Source organism: Maylandia zebra, linkage group LG9, assembly GCF_041146795.1.
Source record: "Maylandia zebra isolate NMK-2024a linkage group LG9, Mzebra_GT3a, whole genome shotgun sequence".
Taxonomy (NCBI): domain Eukaryota; kingdom Metazoa; phylum Chordata; class Actinopteri; order Cichliformes; family Cichlidae; genus Maylandia; species Maylandia zebra.
In genome coordinates, this window is record NC_135175.1 from 33,609,100 (window position 1) to 33,629,736 (window position 20,637).

The window sequence follows — 20,637 nt, forward strand, 5'->3', positions numbered from 1 at the left end:
GTCCTGGTCAAATATTACTCCAAGGTGTGACTGGAGGCCAAGGTAATGCAATCCAGAGCAAGTATCTGGTTAGATACCACATTTCTAGGTATTTTAGGGCCACGTATAATCAGTGGCAGAAAGCTAGTTGTCACCCAGGTCTTTATATCAAGCTCTGCTGTGTTCAAGCTATTAATTACTGCGCGCAAGAGAACCACAACACACATCAAACATTAAGTTTCAGTTATGCCAGCTTTAACTTTGGGATGCCTCAGCTTCTCCTTTATCCCCCCCCCCCCACACACAACTCTCTGCATCAGGAAGGTCCTGGCACTGGTCATCCTGGGAGTTTCGTCCTTCTACGCCCTAACAGTTAGCAGATAACATAGTGAAGCAGCGCCAAGCAGTTTTCACAAGGTCATGCTGACACATAATTTGACTATGACTTTAAACATTGGTAACTTCAGGTGTTGCTCTGATATACAGGAAATGACATCACGGCTCAAACTCTTTGTCAGTAAACCATTTCTTTATTTAACATGTAAAATTTTGGTTTAACTGTTGCAGGATCTCATATCACAAACAAGCTGAAAAAAAAAAAACTGCAGAAAACATGGATCAATGCATTCATTAAAAACATAACAGGAAACAGATTTTTTGATTCAACTGCTGGAACAAAGCTAACCACTCAACATGAACACTACAGTAGAACAGTTTAGAAAGCTTAAAATGTAACGAGGCACATTTTCATTCATATTGTTTGAAGTCCGTTGAAGTGGTGAAGCCTCTCCCACATTCTTTACAGTAGTTCAGTTTGTCTCCAGTGTGTCTACGTTGATGTATTTTTAGGGTCTTTTGATGACTGAAAGTTTTTCCGCAAAGGTCGCAAAAAAGTCTTTCCCACAGCGATGACAGGGTTGAGAACTGGATCCATCTGTGTCGCTCTGCTTCTAAACAAAGACACAAACACAGTGTAAGTCAGTCCTTCAACATTTTCACCCTGAACGTTGCCTGAAATAAAGAGCATCTCTGCCAAAGTCCAATTACATTTTACTGTTTACATTATCACACTCGGCTCAATTTAAATTGCTATAAAAACGATAAGAGTAAAACCATTAAATTAATACTAGTTTAATGCTACAATAACAATAATACAATTCTCAAACACTATCACTAAAAACCTGTGATTAGAGTCTGAATAATCACTCAGAGGTGTTTTTCCATGCAGTAAAATTGCTAACATGCTAATACAAGTTGTTTCAAACAGTTGGGTTGACAAGATAAAAATATAGATACATACCTCACAGTAACTGCACTTGTAGAGTCTTTCTTGTGTGGATCTTTTGGTGTGCTTTCAGGTCATATGGAGATTTAAAAGTCTTGTCACACAAGTCACATTTATAAGGTCTCTCCTCAGAGTGGGTAAACATGTGGCGTTGTAACTGTGTGCCTGTTAAACATAGTTTACCACACTGATCACAGCTGTACACATCATGTCTGGTGTGAATGCGTAGGTGTGTATTTCGGTTCTGTTTCAGGCTGAAGGTTTTTCCACAAACGTCACAGCTGTATGCTTTAATCCCAGAGTGGGTAACTAGATGACTCTGTAAGCTGCTACTCTGAGTAAAAGCTCTGCCACACTGATCACAGCTGTACGCTTTAACTCCACTGTGGATGAGTTGATGTGATTTTAAGCTTCTAGGCTGAGTAAACGACTTTCCACAGTCTCCACAGCTGAACGGTCTCTCTCCAGTGTGGATGAGTTGGTGTTTTTTAAAGTTTCCAGACTGGGTAAAAGACTTTCCACAGTCTCCACAGCTGAACGGTCTCTCTCCAGTGTGGATGAGTTGGTGGTTTTTGAAGCTTCCAGACTGGGTAAAAGACTTTCCGCACTCATCACAGCTGAACGGTCTCTCTCCAGTGTGGATGAGTAGGTGTTTTTTTAAGTTTCCAGACTCGGTAAAAGACTTTCCACAGTCTCCACAGCTGAACGGTCTCTTTCCAGTGTGGATGAGTTGGTGGTTTTTTAAGCTTCCGGACTGGGTAAAAGACTTCCCGCACTCATCACAGCTGAACGGTCTCTCTCCAGTGTGGATGAGTTGGTGTTTTTTAAAGGTTCCAGACTCGGTAAAAGACTTTCCACAGTCTCCACAGCTGAACGGTCTCTCTCCAGTGTGGATGAGTTGGTGGTTTTTTAAGGTTCCAGACTCGGTAAAAGACTTTCCACAGTCTCCACAGCTGAACGGTCTCTCTCCAGTGTGGATGAGTAGGTGTTTTTTTAAGTTTCCAGACTTGGTAAAAGACTTTCCGCACTCATCACAGCTGAACGGTCTCTCTCCAGTGTGGATGAGTTGGTGTCTTTTTAAGCTTCGAGACCCAGTAAACGACTTTCCACAGTCTCCACAGCTGAACGGTCTCTCTCCAGTGTGGATGACCTGATGCATTTTTAGGGAAGCTTTAACGGTAAAATCCTTCCCACACTCGTCACAACTGTATTTTCTCTCTCCCTTTCTTCTGTGAGGTTTGTCGGCCTCCTGAGAGCGCTGACTTCTTGGTCCACGTTGGTCCTGCAGTGACAGAGAAACAAACAGAGGCAGTGAGTGAAATGCAGTCGTGGAACAAACTGAACTCCCTCCATTAACCCTTTATGGGTGGTCCGAGTGTGCTATAGAGATTATCTATAGCACATTTGGACACACACACACACACACACACACACACACACACCTGTGTTGAGCTCATTGTTTCCTCTGTAGTGACTCAGCTGAGTCCAGATGGCTGAAAATGTTCCTCTGCTGCTCCGTCAGACTCTTCTCCTCCTGCTGATCAGCTGGGACACAAAACAGATCTTTGTTAGGCTCCACACTGCACTGAAGAGTCAAAGTGTCTCATATGTTCATCTGACAACACAAAGTACAAATTTCACTCTGATTGCTTGTAGAAATCTTGTGAGACGTGTTGTGCTGCAAAGTGAGGAAACTCTCTCACTCACTTATACTTCAGGAGGAACTTTGTGACATTGGCTCTAATATTCTAAGCAGCCCTTTACTATGACAGGGCCAGAAAGTCCTATTTGAAGGTTTGGGAGAAGGACCGTGTTAAAGGTGGATTGGGGTTTATACACTTTGTTATGATACAGGTAAGGCTGTAAGAGCCTGAGAAGGTGTCCTGAATGAACCTCTAAAACCAGTTTTCAGCTAACGACTCTGCTTCAGTCTGGAAAACAGCAACTACAAGTTTAAAGACTCCATCAACAATTCACACCCAGCAACAGCCTGAACAGCTCCTCCTGTGGTTTCCACAAACAGGGACAGACCTGTTACTCCCCCACCCCACACTTTCAACTCCTTCAGGCCCCCAGCTCCACCTACATAATGACTGAAACTAGCACCACTGAAGGAACAATGGGCTGGGAGGTCAGTTCCTTGACCATTAATATGCAAATTCTCATGACCATGTGATTGCAGCCATTCCCCAAACTCTTCGTGAAAGGTACTCATGACCATTGATCAATGAGCTTCTATCAGTGAAAAGACTTTTCTACTCCAACTTTCTGCCAGCAAATGCTCAACTTCTCCCAGCGTGCTGAGCCAATGATTAGTTGTTTTTCTTTTGCTAATTAAAAAAAAGAAAACCACTTCCTGTCATGTGTTCATCCAGAGCAGCTGGACAATAAAGTTTATTGTGATCCTGATACTGCAGCAGATCGCTCTCCAAGTTCCAAGTTCCAAGTTCAACTTTATTGTCACTTCAACCATATACAGTTTAAAAATACACAGTGAGGCGAAACAACGTTCCTCCAGGAACCAAGGTGCTACAAGACAAGTTAGTGCAAAAAAAAAAATAATAATAATAATATATAATATATCTAGTAATAATATTGTGCAAAAGAGCATTTACAGGTTGGTGTGTGCGATGGTTTGGTGGTGTAGGTCAGTGTGTTTGCGCTTTGTGTTGGTTAGTCAGTCCAGTCTCAATGTTTTGAGGTATTTGAGTTAAGCTGAGTGATAATGTTAGTGTATGTGTGTGTGTGCGTGTTTATCAGTCAGTCCCTTTTTGCTGAGGAGACGGATGGCTTGTGGAAAAAAGCTGTTGCACAGTCTGGATGTGCGTGCCCGAATGCTTCGGTACCTTTTTCCAGATGGCAGGAGTGTAAAGAGTGTGTGAGAGGGGTGTGTCCGATCAGCCACAATGCTGGTGGCTTTGCGAATGCAGCGTGTGGTGTAGATGTCCTCAATAGAGGGTAGAGAGACCCCGATGATCTTCTCTGCTGTTCCCACTATCCGCTGTAGGGTCTTGCGGTCTGATATGGCACAGCTCCCAAACCAGACAGTGATGCAGCCGCTCAGGATGCTCTCAATAGTTCCTCTATAGAAGGTGGTCAGGATCGGTGGTGGAAGCCGGGCCTTTCTCAGTCTTCTCAGAAAGAAGAGACGCTGTTGGGCTTTCTTGTGCGGGGAGCTGGTGTTGAGGGACCAGCCGAGGTCCTTCTCCAGGTGTACACCCAGGAATTTGGTGCTGTCAACGATCTCCACAGAGGAGCCGTTGATGCTCAGCGGTGAGTGGTCGCCTCGTGTCCTCCTAAAGTCAACAACCATCTCTTTTGTCTTGTCAACATTCAGAGACAGGTTGTTGTCCTTACACCAGTCCGTTAGTCTCTGCACTTCCTCTCTGTACGCTGACTCGTCGTTCTTGCTAATGAGACCCACCACGGTCGTGTCATCAGCGAATTTAATGATGTGATTTGAACTGTGTGTTGCTACACAGTCATGAGTCAGCAGTGTGAACAGCAGAGGACTGAGCACACAGCCTTGTGGGGCCCCAGTGCTCAGTGTGGTGGTGCTGGAGGTGCAGTTCCCGATCCGTACTGACTGAGGCCTTCCGGTCAGAAAGTCCAGGATCCAGTTGCAGAGGGAGGTGTTCAGGCCTAACACTTAGACCCCCGGAGAGCAGTCATTTTGGTTTTCTACCTTAGACCCCTGCGGAGTCATCATTTTGCGTTTCTACCTTTAAAAGCCGGAGAGCAGTCAGTCAAATGCTGGAGTCATTCATATGTATATTAGGTCGTTACCTAGTAATTCTGGAGGGAGGGGAGTGGGGGTGAGTGATTGAGGGGGTGGGGGAGTGGAGTGTTGCATGATGTCTTGGAAGCGGTTTCGTGCCATAGTTCCAATTATCTGTGGGTTTCCCAGGTTTGCTGACCAGCAGTCATTTACCGATGGAACCCTGTAAACCCCCCGCAAGATGACAATTGCAATAAATGCCATTAGTTCAGGGAGGTCCATGAACCAATGAACATGCTCCATGCACCACTCAGCAGGCCATTTGTAAATATGTGTACAAATGGTTGGTTTTTTGTACTGTTTTTATCAATAAATGTCAGCAACAAAGGACATACAAAGGACATGTGTTGATTTCTCCCTAAGATGGCAAACTGAAACACTGAAACACTCCACTCCCCCACCCCCTCAATCACTCAGTGAGTGATTGAGGGGGTGGGGGAGCTGCTAAAAGCGGTGAGCTTCCTTTTGTGTTTCATCTTGATGCATTCTCAATCATCCAGGGAAACAAATCTCCAAAAGTCACCAACTTGGAGTGTTTCAGTTTGCCATCTTAGGGAGAAATCAACACACATGGGTGTATGTCCTTTGTTGCTGACATTTATTGATAAAAACAGTACAAAAAACCAACCATTTGTACACATATTTACAAATGGCCTGCTGAGTGGTGCATGGAGCAAGTTTTGGGTGGCTTGCGACCTAAAATCCAAGTACACAGATGCAAAAAAAATCAGGCCACTGTGCGATGTGTTCACTGCTACAGGTACACATGTGGTAAATGCAGACGACAGATACCGTGGCAGTGCCAGGATTGTGAGTGATTGCTGAAAATGTTGAAATGTACTCACTCACTTTTTATCATTATTTGTAAATATGTGTACAAATGGTTGGTTTTTTGTACTGTTTTCATCAATAAATGTCAGCAACAAAGGACATACAAAGGACATGTGTTGATTTCTCCCTAAGATGGCAAACTGAAACACTCCACTCCCCCACCCCCTCAATCACTCACCCCCACTCCCCTCCCTCCAGAATTCCTAGGTAACGACCTAATATACATATGAATGACTAGCCAATTTAGCTTCCACTTCCACCATTTGACTGCTCTCGGGTTTTATAGGTAGAAAGGTAGAAGCCTGGGGATGCTAGTGGCTCAGGCTCAGCTTTCCGATCAGTTGTTGGGGGATGATCGTGTTAAATGCTGAGCTGAAATCTATGTACAGCATTCGGACGTGTGAGTCCTTCTTGTCCAAGTGTGTCAGGGCAAGATGGAGTGCAGTGGAGATGGCGTCGTCCGTTGAGCGGTTATGGCGGTATGCAAATTGCATTGGGTCCAGTGAGGGGGGCAGCAGGGTCTTGATGTGTCTCATGACGAGCCGTTCGAAGCACTTCATGATGGTGGGTGTAAGTGCGATAGGGCGGTAGTCATTGAGACAGGACACAGAAGACTTCTTGGGCACGGGGACGATGGTGGTGGCCTTGAAGCACGTGGGGACAACGGCACTGCTCAGAGAGATGTTGAAGATGTCGGTGAGAACATTTGCCAGCTGATCAGCACATTCTGAGCACTCTGCCTGGGATGTTGTCTGGTCCAGCAGCTTTACGTGGATTGACTCTGCGTAGAGTTTTCCTCACCTCAGCTGTAGTGAGACACAGGACCTGGTCGTTCGGAGGAGGGGTGGTCTTCCTCGCCGCCACGTCGTTCTGCCTGTCGAACCGAGCATAGAAGTTGTTAAGCACATCTGGGAGGGAGCCGTCACTGTCACAGGCAGGTGGTGTCGTCCTGTAGTTAGCGATGGCTTGTAAGCCCTGCCACATGCGTCGTGTGTCGCCGCTGTCCTTAAAGTGGTTGTGGATTCTCTGGGCGTGTGCGCGCTTCGCCTCTCTGATGGCCCGAGAAAGTTCAGCCCTCGCTCTTCTAAGCGCCACCTTATCTCCCTCTTTGAAGGCAGAGTCTCGGGTCCTTAGAAGTGCACGCACTTCCGCAGTAATCCACGGTTTCTGGTTGGGTCGTGAGATGATGATCTTGGAGACAGTGACGTCATCGGTGCACTTGTTGATATAGCTGGACACTGATGATGTGTACTCCTCCAAGTCAGTGAAGTCGCCGTAAGTTGCAGCCTCTCTAAACATGTTCCAGTCAGTGCTCTCAAAACAGTCCTGAAGAGCAGAGATGGCTCCTGCTGGCCAGGTTTTCACCTGCTTCAGAACCGGTTTTGATCGCCTGACGAGTGGTCTGTATGCTGGAATTAGCATAACAGAGATGTGGTCTGAGTAGCCGAGGTGGGGGCGGGGCTCTGCCCGATATGCGCCGGGGATGTTTGTGTAAACAAGATCCAGCGTGTTTTCTCCCCTCGTTGCAAAGTCCACATACTGATGGAATCTAGGAAGCACTGACTTGAGATTTGCATGGTTGAAGTCCCCAGCAACAATAAACAGTCCATCCGGGTGTGTATTTTGCAGTTCACTGATCTTTGTATACAATTCCCATAGCGCTTCCTTAGCATTAGCGCTAGGTGGAATGTACACTCCGATAATGAAAACAGTGGTGAATTCCCGTGGTAAGTAAAAAGGTCTGCATCTAACAGTCACAAACTCCACCAGCGATGAGCAATAACTAGAGACTAGCACAGAGTTCTTGCACCATTTCTCGTTGATGTAAACACACAAGCCGCCACCGCGAGTCTTACCGCACAGAGCTGCATTTCTGTCGGCGCGAAACGAGGCCAGCCCGTTTAGCTGAATAGCGGCGTCCGGTACTCTTTCGCTGAGCCATGTTTCCGTGAAAACAAAGACACAGCAGTCTCTAATCTCACGCTGTGTGGCCTGCTGGAGTCGGATGTAATCCAGTTTGTTATCCAGGGAGCAGACGTTGGATAAGATGATGGACGGTAGAGCCGGCCGGCAAGGGTTTGTTTTTAGCCTAGCACAGACTCCCGCCCGCTTGCCGCGCTTCCGCTTCCTCGCGCAACGCTTCCGATGTCTCCACCTCCGTCCGCCGGCATCAGGCAACGCCGAGGCTTCGAGGCCTGGTTCGCGGAGCAAGCCGAGTTCACGCAGCGTTTCCCGCAGCCCCTCCTGGATGTCGTCAACTAGGTTATTTAGGTTGAAAAGTGTCTGGCTGTTGTATGCACGAACACCGACACCAGTTGCGACGTTATCCATACATAGTGCAAAATAAGCACGCTACACACAAAAACGTAAACAATAAACAATGCAGCACCAGTTTTGGCTCCGGAGTGGCCGCTGCGTGCTACTGCCGCGCCGCCATTTCCTGTTATCACTTCAAATAGAAATCAGGCTGTAGAGGTTTGGTGCAGGCAGAAAAACAGCTGCAGGGACAATGAAAATACTTTTCTGCTCCAACTTCTCCCAGCATGCTGAGCTAATGGTTAGCTGGTGTTTTTCTCCAAACACTCTCTCACTCTTCTCTCAACGTGTTCACAATAAACTGTGAACAGACACCGAGGAGAGCAGCAGAAGACCTCATTCAGGAGCTAAACTCAACATGAACTGAACTCACAGTAAAGTTAGCTCGGTGCTTACCTTTAGATGAGCCCACAAACCGAGAGAAACTCCGCGATGAAGCTGCAACTCTTTCCAAACACAGGAAACAGATCAGGGAGCAGAGACCCACGTGGTTCACGCTGATCTCGGCTACGATCCAGGAGACAAGGGTGGGCAGATCGATGCAGATATCGATCCAAACGGTGGTAGTGGTTTATGATCGATGCTTTAGTTCGTCCCTCTCCTCTAAATTTAGAACTTTACTCCCTTTGGATGAAAAAGCAGCTCTGTCTGTGAAAACACCGCTTCTTATGCGGCAGACTCACTTTGCTCCGCCCCCTTCTTTTTGCCCTGCTGGGATTTGTTACTGTGCGGTCACGTGACTCAGATGCGCTCGGAAGACGCATTTGGGCTGCAGAGAGAGAGAGAGAGAGAGAGAGAGAGGAGCACCATGTGGAGATATTTTACGGTTGTAAATGAAAATGCAGGAGAGCAGATGGAAGGCATGTCAGCACCTAAAGCCACAGGAGACCACAACAAGATGTAGAGTTCAGCTTAGTTTTTTCACATCTCAGTTAAATGCTTTGACTGAATTCTCACTGCACAGTCTGTAGTGGAGATATCAAAGATAGGCACGGCTGTGGCACTGATTCAGTCTTTGAGCACTACGGTCACCCCGGTGTGTCGGCCAGAACACCACTTAAGGCCAAATTGCCCAGAGCACGAAAGAAGGAGAGAGCTTAAGGTTCCGTTTGAGGCACTTTATTGTCACCGCTTAATTTCTGGGGCTGTAACACAGCGGGTGTACATAAGTGTGTGTCTGGGTGTGTGTGTGTGTGGTTTCCTACAAAGGAAATAAACAAGGGAAATAACAATAAATAAAGAGAATGGAAAAGTCAAATACTCAAATATAAACATAATACAACATAGTTAACATAATCAAATCAAAAATATAATACACTTCAAACTGCTCACACTATGCAACTAAATAGCATTAGTGCGAGGTTAAGCAACCGTCAGTACATGTGAACTACTTCCGGTAGTTATACAAAATAAAAGCGTCCCCCATTATATTCCGCTATAATGCTCTTATTGTGAAGGGCAAGCGGGACGCCATACTTCCGGTTATACTACGTTTGCTATTTTATTAATCCACGTACCTAATTGTTCGCTACAAACTCCGCTACTTCAAAGTAAACAATCACAAGCATCACATACAACATATAGAGAAGGTCTGATAACACAGGAATGACATTATGGACATACGAGCGACCGTACATGCGTCAACAAGCTAAACCGGGGCCAAGCTAACAACATAAGTTAGCATATGAAATGAGGGTGAACTCACGCGTTGCATGCGTGGCCTACCGCTCCAACTATGGACTACATTAGCTCCTAAATGGTAACATACTACAGTACTGACACAACAAAGGCAAAATACGACACAGGTCACTACTTACTTGTCATTTACGCACACCTAACATGCCCCAGGAATCAGTGCACCCCCTCCGGACCAACACTGCTCAGCCGCCATTAAACTGCCCACCTTACTAACCGGATGATGTCACTAGAAGGTGGGCTGGCCCAAACTGACAGAAGATGGAACATTACATGAACTTATATAAACTTATAAACACCAGTAAAACTATTATATGAACTTTGGGCAGGGATAGCTCAGTAGGTAGAGTGGTTGCCCCATGATCGGAAGGTCGGGGGTTCAATTCCCCTTAACAGCTACCCTGAGGTACCCCTGAGCAAGGTACCGTCCCTACACACTGCTCCCCGGGCGCCCAATGGCTGCCCACTGCTTCACTGAGTGAATGGGTTAAATGCAGAGAGCAATTTCCCCACGGGGCTCAATAAAGTACAATAATGTACACACTTTCTTCTTCTTGGGGCCTTTTATACACAGTCTGTCAAGTAAAATATTCACAGTCTTGGAGTAATATTCGACTCTTCTTTGGGCCTTGACTCTCATGTAAAATATTTTTCTCGTTCCTGTTTCTATCATTTAAGAAACATCTCTAAACTGCGACATGTGGTTTCCTCAGCTGAACTGGAAAAACTCATTCATGCATTTGTGTCATCACACTTAGATTACTGTAATTCCCTGTTTACTAGCTTGGATAAATCATCTCTCTGTCGCCTCCAGGCAATACAAAACGAAGCAGCCAGACAACTAACTCGCTCTACCAAGCGTGTTCACATCACTCCCATCTTATATTCTTTACATTGGCTCCCAATACAGTTTAGAATTTGCTTTAAAATTCTTGTTTTAACATACAGAGCACTAAATGGCCAGGCCCCAGATTATTTATCCAAGCTTCTTATAAAATACACTGCTGCTTGTCATCTCCGCTCACAGACTCAGAGTCTGTTAGTTGTTCCCCGTACACGACTGAAGACAAAAGGGGACAGCCTTTCAGTCAGTTGCACCAAGCCTGTAGAACAGTTTACCACATCAATTACGTTTGCTTGACTCTGTGGATTCTTTTAAAAAACAGTTAAAATCTTTTCTGTTCAAACAAGCCTTTTGTTGATCTACATATTTTATTTAATTTTTTTTACATTATTTACATTTGATCTTTTACATTGTATATAATGTCTATTGTTTTTATTGTTTATTTTAATATTTGTGTACAGAGGGGAAAAAAAGTTACCGGGCCACCGAGGAAATGCCCGATGGCCAGTCCAGCATTGGTTGTGCCAACACTTAACCCTTCACGTGCAAACTGTGGCACGCGTGCCTAGGGTTGCTGACCCCTGATGTAGATGCTAAAAATGACAGCCTCAACATGATCAAACTATCTCTAATAATCCTCTATGTACCACAGGCCTTCAAGGTGGCTGTAGTTAAACCTTTACTCAAAAAGCCATCTGTAGATCCAGCAGTCTTAGCTAATTATAGGCCAATCTCCAACCTTCCTTTCATATCAAAAATCTTTGAAAGAGTAGTTGTCAAACAGCTAACAGATCATCTGCAGAGGAATGGCTTATTTTAAGAGTTTCAGTCAGGTTTCAACAGCTTTAGTGAAGGCTACAAATGATCTTCTTATGGCCTCTGACAGTGGACTCATCTCTGTGCTTGTCCTGCTAGACCTCAGTGCAGCATTCGATACTATTGACCATAATATCCTATTAGAGCGATTAGAACATGCTGTAGGTATTACAGGTACTGCACTGCAGTGGTTTGTATCATATCTATCTAATAGACTCCAGTTTGTGCATGTAAATGGAGAGTCCTCTTCACACACTGAGGTCAATTATGGAGTTCCACAGGGTTCAGTGCTAGGACCAATTCTGTTTACATTATACATGCTTCCCTTAGGCAGTATCATTAGAAGACATAGCATACATTTTCACTGCTATGCAGATGACACCCAGCTCTATCTGTCCATGAAGCCAGATAACACACACCAATTAGTTAAACTGCAGGAATGTCTTAAAGACATAAAGACCTGGATGGCCGCTAACTTTCTGCTTCTTAATTCAGATAAAACTGAGCTTATTGTACTCCGCCCTGAAAATCTTAGAAATATGGTATCTAACCAGATTCTTACTCTGGATGGCATTACCTTGGCCTCCAGTAACGCTGTGAGGAACCTTGGAGTCATTTTTGACCAGGACATGTCCTTCAACACACTTATTAAACAAATATGTAAGACTGCTTTCTTCCATTTGCGCAACATCTCTAAAGTTAGAAATATCCTGTCTCAGAGTGACGCTGAAAAACTAGTTCATGCATTTATTACTTCCAGGCTGGACGACTGTAATTCATTATTATCAGGATGTCCAAAAAACTCGCTGAAAAGCCTTCAGCTAATCCAAAACGCTGCAGCAAGAGTACTGACAGGGACTAGAAAGAGAGAGCAGATTTCTTCTGTATTGTCTTCCCTTCATTAGCTTCCTGTTAAATCCAGAATTGAATTCAAAATCCTGCTCCTCACATACAAGGTCTCAAATAATCAGGCCCCATCTTATCTTAATGACCTTGTAGTACCATATCACCCTATTAGAGCACTTCGCTCTCGTTCTGCAGGCCTACTTGTTGTTCCTAGAGTATTTAAAAGTAGAATGGGAGGCAGAGCCTTCAGTTTTCAGGCCCCTCTTCTGTGGAACCAGCTTCCAGTTTGGATTCGGGAGACAGACACTATCTCTACTTTTAAGATTAGGCTTAAAACTTTCCTTTTTGCTAAAGCATATGGTTAGGGCTGGACCAGGTGACCCTGAATCCTCCCTTAGTTATGCTGCAATAGACGTAGGCTGCCGGGGGTTTCCCATGATGCATTGAGTATTTCTTCCTCAGTCACCTTTCTCACTCACTATGTATTAACAGACCTCTTTGCATTGAATCATATCTGTTATTAACCTCTGTCTCTCTTCCACAGCATGTCTTTATCCTGTCTTCCTTCTCTCACCCCAACCGGTCACAGCAGATGGCCCCGCCCCTCACTGAGCCTGGTTCTGCCGGAAGTTTCTTCCTGTTAAAAGGGAGTTTTTCCTTCCCGCTGTTGCCAAAGTGCTGCTCATAGGGGGTCATATGATTGTTGAAGCACCTTGAGGCGACCTTTGTTGTGATTTGGCGCTATATAAATAAAATTGAATTGAACTGAACTATATGCCTTTTTGAGCATTGCTATCTGTCAGGGAATTTCTTTTTTTTTTTTTCCTGTCCCATTTGGTTCTTTAGTCGTCAGAATTGTTGTCTGAAGACCTACAAGGATACCCAATGGATTTATTTTGCCAAATGGGTCATCATGGCATTGCCGTATTGGTCCATTTGATCGACTTTTGTTTTTATTATTTATTTTATTTTATTTTCAGTTGTTACAGACGGGACAGACATGAGTGAGGGATAGGAAAGGGAGAAAGAAAGAGGAAGGAAAAGAAAAATAGAAGGGGAGAGGGACAGTGAGAAAGGGGAAAAAAATCTCCTGGAGCACCTGCTGAGAGAAAAAGAATAGAAAACAAGCAAAAAAAACCAAAGCAACATACTAAACACAACACATTATTCTAGCATCACATTAATCTAGCTAAGTGTAAACAGCAGTAAACACTAAATATTGAATGTTGTTGTGCAGCACGCAGGACAGACAGCGCACAATGTGCTTTGACGTAGCAGCCAAGAAAGGTGTGATTTAAGTCTATGAACAGTGAACACCCATGTGCACACCTGTGTGGATCAGCGCACTTATATTCAAATGGTTTCCCCATGTAATGGTCTGCAAGAGGATGTAGAGAGCCATAGCCCTGTCCCCCAGGGCATGAAGTAGGCATGGAGGAGATCCAGGCCCCAGACATCCAGAGGCCCCAGAGTGCGAGAGCCCAAGGAGGACCACTGGAGGGCATCCGTGCCACCCTCATGGGAAGGGCTGAGGATCCCCAGACGAGGGGTCACCCAGTAGCCATCGAGCAGAAGCTAGAGGGGGCTGCACCGGCGTGCCCGCCGGCTCTGCCGGCAGCCAGCTGTGCCAGAGTGAACCGAGCCGCAGGCCCAGAGGCCGGAGGCCCGAGGGCCCCCCCGCACCCCGGAGGAAGCCTGACCGAGCAACAGGCGCCAGGCCCCGGGGTCATATGATTGTTGAAGCACCTTGAGGCGACTTTTGTTGTGATTTGGCGCTATATAAATAAAATTGAATTGAATTGAACTATATGCCTTTTTGAGCATTGCTATCTGTCAGGGAATTTCTAAGAATCTCCCAACAGTTCTTCAGCTGAGACACCTGAGTTAGAAAACACAAACACTGCAGTTGTCTTTACTCCCGAGGGCAGCCAGAGCGCTCGTACTCGCAGAGAGACGCTCACGGATTCGTGCTCTGTCACTGTCTGCGTTCTTTATTTATACAAGCTGGTTACACGTGTGTACAAAGATAACAAAGTTATTCCAAGAACTCAGAGCTGAGGTTCCCCTTTTCTGCATCTGTATGTTCTCAGAACAGAGGAAGCTGTTAGTTGCTAAATAAGTTTATCACCACTGTAGCTGCCTCCACCAGTGTGTGAATGTGAGAGTGAATGAATAGTGGCATTGTAAAGCGCTTTGGGTGCCTTGAAAAGCGCTATATAAATCCAATCCATTATTATTATTATTATTATTATTATTATTATTATTATTATTATTAAAAGTTGTTATATGAAAAGTCACGTAGACATGAGGTTTGCTTAACTATCCTTACAAGGGCACATTTCATAAAACTGATCACATTATGTATAATTGACTCTTAACACTATCAAATCTACATTAGTGTCCGACACCACTGTAATTGTCATCTTTATATAGTGTCTTATTTGTAAGTATCAATAGAAATCCTGCGATCTTTTCCAGATCGTATTTTTTTTTCAATGTATCAACACTAATTAAATTCCCATCTTTAATCCGCCTATCAAATGTAGGTAATCCTTCAGCAGACCAGCTTTTAAGACTTGAGTCCAATTTATTTGGGGTAAATCTCCCTTTTGACAAGAAAGCAGAACTCTTGCAGAACCAGGCTCAGGAAGGGGAGGCCATGTGCCACAACCGGGTAGAATGAGAGAAGGAAGACAGGATAACAGACATGCTGTGGAAAAGAACAAGAGATTAATAACAAGTATGATTCAATGCAGAGAGGTCTATTAACACATAGTGAGTGAGAAAGATGACTGAGGAAGAAATACTCAATACATCATGGGAAACCCTGGCAGCCTACACCTATTGCAGCATAAATAAGGGAGGGTTCAGAGTCACCTGAACCAGCTCTAACTATATGACTTAGTAAAAGGGAAAGCTTTACTTTTGTTGTGATTTGGCGCTATATAGATAAAAATTGAATTGACTTGAATCGGTTCTTTAGTAGGTCTAGAGGGGTTAAACTGCGTCCTCACATCTGCTTCATGAATATGAAGGGCTGTAGTGGGAGAAGGTGGTTTGAAATCCTCAAGGTTGTGAAGTGAGGAGGGGGCTCCTGTGGGTGAAGTCTTTGATAGCATCGATGGCTCTGTTGTGGGGGGAGCGGGGAAGGTGGGGGGATGATGGACCAAAGTGTCTCTATTGAGGTGTGAAAGCTGCTTGATGGATCATCAAACCGACAGTAAAAGTCGTTGAGGGTGTTGGCCAACAGCAAGTCATCAGTGGGGTGGGGCTGTGTACTTCCTGAAGTGAAAATATGGCATTTAAAGATGAATGGGAAAACTCGCTCACAGCTGACTAATGAACATTTGTATGCATGCTTAAGAACTGCATTGACCCCATTTCACCCAAGGTTTAAAATTCTGCCTGCAAATGTCAGAGGTGTACTCGTCTGTGTCCATATTTTCTCCAGCATACGGGGGATTCCCATCATAATGAGTCTTTTGGTAAGAGGTGATAAAGAACCTAATCAAAATTTTCCATCCAAATTCCCTCCATCTTTGTGAGGTAGTGCATTTCCATTGTTGTTTCCATATTTGAGTCCATTCATCCTGTGTTATGCACACTCCTCCCTCCTTCTCCCATAATATCTTATTTGTAAAAAATGTATACAAAGAGGAAATGTGTTTTTTGTTGACTTCGCCACTACATGCCTTTTTGAGCGTTGCTATCAAATCTACATTAGTGTCCGACGCCACTCTCATCGTCGTCTTTAGTTCCTTATTTGCAAGTATCGGCATGAATCCTGTCTTTCCAGATTGTATTTTTGTTTCAATGTATCAACACTAATTAAATTCCCATCTTTAATCAGACTATCAAATGTAGGTAATCCTTTAGCAGACCAACTTTCAAGACGTGAGTCCAATTTAATTGGGGTAACGTCACAGACATAAGCATATCCTTTAAATAATGCCAAGTCTTGTTCTAGCTTAAATTCAAAAATATATATTGTTAATTAAATGTTAAATAAAAGCTAGAAAAGGTTGCATTTCCTGCGAAAATGCAGTGTAGTGGAATCTGATGAAAACGGCAGGAAAATCTCCCTTTTAAAAGGACAGCCGAAGCTGCACAAAACACCTACAAACTTATCTCACTACAACGTGGTGCCGAAAATATGACTCGCAGCTCCAGCACGACACAGCTGCTGACATCCAGCTAGCCACAGCTAAAAAGATATTTAGAGAAAACGTACCATTTCCTCAGGTTACACGAGTTGAGTTTTTTCACGCTGAAAAGTTGGTTTGTTTTGGCTCTCACCGAAGACACCGACACTGCAGACATAGCTGTTCCTTTCTGCTGCTTTTAAACGAAACATTCTTTGCATGTGAGGAAAATGCTGTTCATCCTCTTCAGCTCTAGCGTAGACTCTGCAATGTTTTCATGTTTCTTCTTTCCATGTGTCGCTACTTTGAAACGCTTGGGCCGCTCTGCCCACCACAGCTTCAAACTGGTCATGTGACTGCATGGCCACATCTCATTGGTAAAAAAAGTTACCAGAAACTCCACTGACGTCATGTTATCTAATGTGTTAAACTAATTATTTTTTTAAAAAGTAACGAGTCGAATTTTGCAAATGTAGCGGAGTAAAAGTACCGTTTCTTCTTCACAAATGTACTCAAGTAAAAGTAAAAAGTATCGTGCAAAAAAGATACTTTAAAAGTGCATTTTTTTCAAAAACTTACTCAAGTAAATGTAATGGAGTAAATGTAACTCGTTACTACTGTTACCTGATTCGTATTTTGAGGAAAGACAACGACTGCAGAGTCCCAGTACGGTGCGCCAAAACAAGGATTTTATTGAAACGTATATGGGGGGAAGTCGAGCACGATCACTCAAACAGCATCGATCTTCCCCGAACAATAGTTGGGGTGTGATACTTATAGACATGATGACCATGGTGACATGCGTCACTACAGATGAAAAACAACATGCATGTTCCAGTAATTCTATCTCAGGAGATATTCCAAAAAGAACAGTTCCTTCCGATGTTCCTCCACCTAACAGATGCATCCTGTCATTACACTCTTACACTGGACTAATCAGAACTAAACTGTCACGTATACAGGTACACAGCCTTTGCAATCAGTTCCCTCAGGCAGACTATGTGTCTGTGTTGTGACCTTAGCGCCTGACCCCCCTCTACGTCCTCTGTTACCAGGCAAACTTCAATGCAGGAGGCTGCTGAATGCACACAGGCAATATGCAGTAAATTATACGATAAACATGTAGGCAACCTTTCAATAGCTGAACTTTGCTCCATTGATCGGCCAGACATCGCGCTGCCCGTAGCTTCAAACCATTAATTAACTTGACCGAGCTTCAACCCTTTAATTATGCAATATGTGTATAACATGATTACAGTTGCACCTGCAATGAAAGATTATGTGCTTATGCCAACCCGTGAAATACAGACTTTAATATAACCTCACCAGTTTCAATAAATGTGTCAATGAAAGATTACAATGATAAATCATAAATGATACAACAGTAATATTGATTATGAATATAAAATAATATTTCATCTTGACATTACCCACCTCTGTCCAAGAGTGAATGTTAGAACAAGTTCAGAATCAGCAACTGACCTCACAATAGTGTCAGACTCATTGGCAGGTATTTGTTCATGGCAGGTACTGACCGTAGGTAAAGACCGCTATCCTATGACTGAGATAGAGCTGAATGTAGAGAAACATGACAAAGGGGGTGTTTAGAAGTGGTGTTGCAGTACTGCTGATTGGTAAACATTTAGATTAGTCAGTGACCAGGAAATACAAAAGATTGATATAAATGTTGAGGTTGCTGATTAAATTCTTCTACTTGTAATGCAGTCTCAGAGGTGGCAAATCGGGTGATAAGGTCTTAAGATCAAGCTTTTATATTTGAGGCAATTAGCCAAAATAAAGCCCATCTTATCAAAGGAGTGTTATGAGACAGCAATACATGCCTTTGTTACATCTAGGCTGGAATATTGTAACACACTTTATTGTGGGGTTAGTGATGCATCCGTTGTTGTGGAATAATCTGTCCTTGCACGTTAGGCAGGTCTTTTTTCTTTCTGAGTTTAAAACTTATCTGAAAACATACTGATTTGCTGAAGCCTTTGGCACTATTTTAAGGGGTTGACTCAACTTTCTTTAAAAACATTTTTAATGAAATTATTTTATTTTGTTTATTTGTTTATTTGTTTAAATCTACCTGTATATATACAGTACTTTTTAAAGCGCTATATAAACGTTAACATAAAACCATATAAATAAAGCTGGTACGGTCAGATGGATGGAATAAACGAGGAGTATGGATGTCCAATCTTGAGGAATGGAGAGGCAAGAGCAGTAAAAAATGAGGAGAAGGCAAATGTGTTGGCAAAAACGTTTGTTAAAATCCACAGTTCAGGCAATATTAGTGAAGAAGGGTGAAGAGGAAGAGTAATGCCATCATAGAGAATAGGGCTTTACTGAAACAGATAGAAGATACGGATGATTTATTAAATCACTTTAAAAAAGAGGTTGTGGTTGTGCCCATACATGAACCAGGAAAGGATGATACAAATCCAGGAAATTACAGTCTCATAGCTTTAACATCTGAGTTGGGAGTTCGCCTTGTAATCGGAAGGTTGCCGGTTCGAGCCCCGGCTTGGACAGTCTCGGTCGTTGTGTCCTTGGGCAAGACACTTCACCCGTTGCCTACTGGTGGTGGTCAGAGGGCCCGGTGGCGCCAGTGTCCGGCAGCCTCGCCTCTGTCAGTGCTCCTCAGGGTGGCTGTGGCTACAATGTAGCTGCCATCACCAGTGTGTGAATGGGTGGATGACTGGATATGTAAAACGCTTTGGGGTCCTTAGGGACTAGTAAAGCGCTATATAAACACAGGCCATTTACCATTTATCTTTAAAATTACAGAGCGAATAATAAATGACAAATTAATGTGTTATATAGAAAATAAAGGATACATATCTAAACATCAAAGTGGTTTCAGAAGAGGGAGAAATACAATGGATAAAGAAAGGAGGGGACGATGCTTGTAATCAAATTCAAAGGAGAGCAGGAGAAATGAGGAGCACAGTTTGGAGTAGGCGCGAGGAGGTGGTCATTTCTAGAATAAGGTTTGGACATACTGGTTTGAACACAAAACTATTCATGACAGGGAAACATGATGCAGGGAAACGTGATCACTGCAGAGAAGGGTGAACTATAGAACGTGTTAGATTACACTGTCAGAAATATCAGGTGGAGAGAAGGTAACTGATCCAAAACCTCAGTAACATAAAAATTAAACTGGATCTTATTGATTTACTGCAAAAGGACTCAAGACGTGAGTGTTATCAGGCCCTATTCCACTTTTTAAAAGAGAGTAAACATTTGAGGAGGGCTTGAGGGTCGACACTCCATATCAGTTGGTGGCAGTAACGCACCATTTTATTGTTTGCAAACCGCCAATAAAACTTAAGAAGAAGAAGAAGAGGTGTGCGTACTGTGCTCTTTGCTGTGTCTTGCCACAGTTTTAAAAGTAGGGCACTTGTTGAAAAACCCGTATCAAAGTATTGTGGCGACGCCTCGTGTTTAATGTAATTGATGAACGGCGTGTTGTGAGGTGTGTATTGCAGCTGCGAAGACGAACGTTCGTTCTCCTGTTATGCTGGGCTCACACTGTGCGATTTTTGGCCCATTTTGAGCCAGTTTTTGAGTCGTGCGACCGTTTTGTCGATCGGCCCGGTTTTGGCCTTCATCGTGCGTCGTGTAGTATACGTGGGGGTAACGAGAAGCGATTAACACCTCCGAGCAGCTCCCGAACATAAATCGCTTGGTCGGGAGGGTGTCACCGCAGCTTCTCGCACTGCGCACGCGCAAACACAACCGTGAAAATAGTTGGATTTACATTGCTGCTCAAACACAGCTGATCATGTTTTTCATTAGCAATTTAGCAAAGTTGATGGTGGTGGTGTGTCTGTGTGAGTGAAAGGCAGAGAGGGAGAGCGAGCGACAGAATTTCTGTTATAACCTTCATTTTATGGACGCACAGTGTGAGCACTCGGGTCGCATCAGAGCATCGGGCCGTATAGTGTGAGACCCTGCATCGTGACCTACGAACTTCTAACCCCTGCGAGTCAATCGTGCAGTTCGAGCAGAAGCTGAATAATGCGACTGAAAAAATCGCACAGTGTCTGCCCAGCTTTAGGTTACAGCTGGTAGGAAGGTGCGTTCAGTGTGTCTT

The 20,637-nt window shown here is 44.0% G+C and overlaps 1 protein-coding gene and 1 long non-coding RNA gene across 7 annotated transcripts in view; one reads left to right on the forward strand and one right to left on the reverse strand.

Annotated features, from left to right (window-relative positions):
- The window catches only part of LOC106676441 (uncharacterized), an 81,889-nt gene that overhangs the window by 57,190 nt on the left and 4,062 nt on the right, over window positions 1-20,637 (forward strand). The window contains exon 1 of one of the 5 annotated variants that reach the window (XR_013100193.1): window positions 19,872-19,932. The exons of 2 other annotated variants lie outside the window; for them this stretch is intronic. The gene's annotated coding sequence lies outside the window, so the exon portion shown is untranslated. Of the gene's footprint in view, window positions 1-19,871; window positions 20,017-20,046; window positions 20,620-20,637 lie in introns of those variants that run through there. 2 more of the 5 variants (XR_013100190.1, XR_013100191.1) reach the window with 2 other exon arrangements.
- LOC106674886 (uncharacterized) lies at window positions 490-10,149 on the reverse strand. Of its 2 annotated transcripts, XR_013100188.1 has the most exons (5): window positions 10,007-10,149; window positions 8,586-8,958; window positions 2,707-2,809; window positions 1,280-2,546; window positions 490-929 (listed from the first exon to the last, which is right to left on the reverse strand). It is a non-coding gene; the product is annotated as an uncharacterized LOC106674886 (long non-coding RNA). The 2 variants fall into 2 exon arrangements; XR_013100189.1 differs by lacking the exon at window positions 8,586-8,958.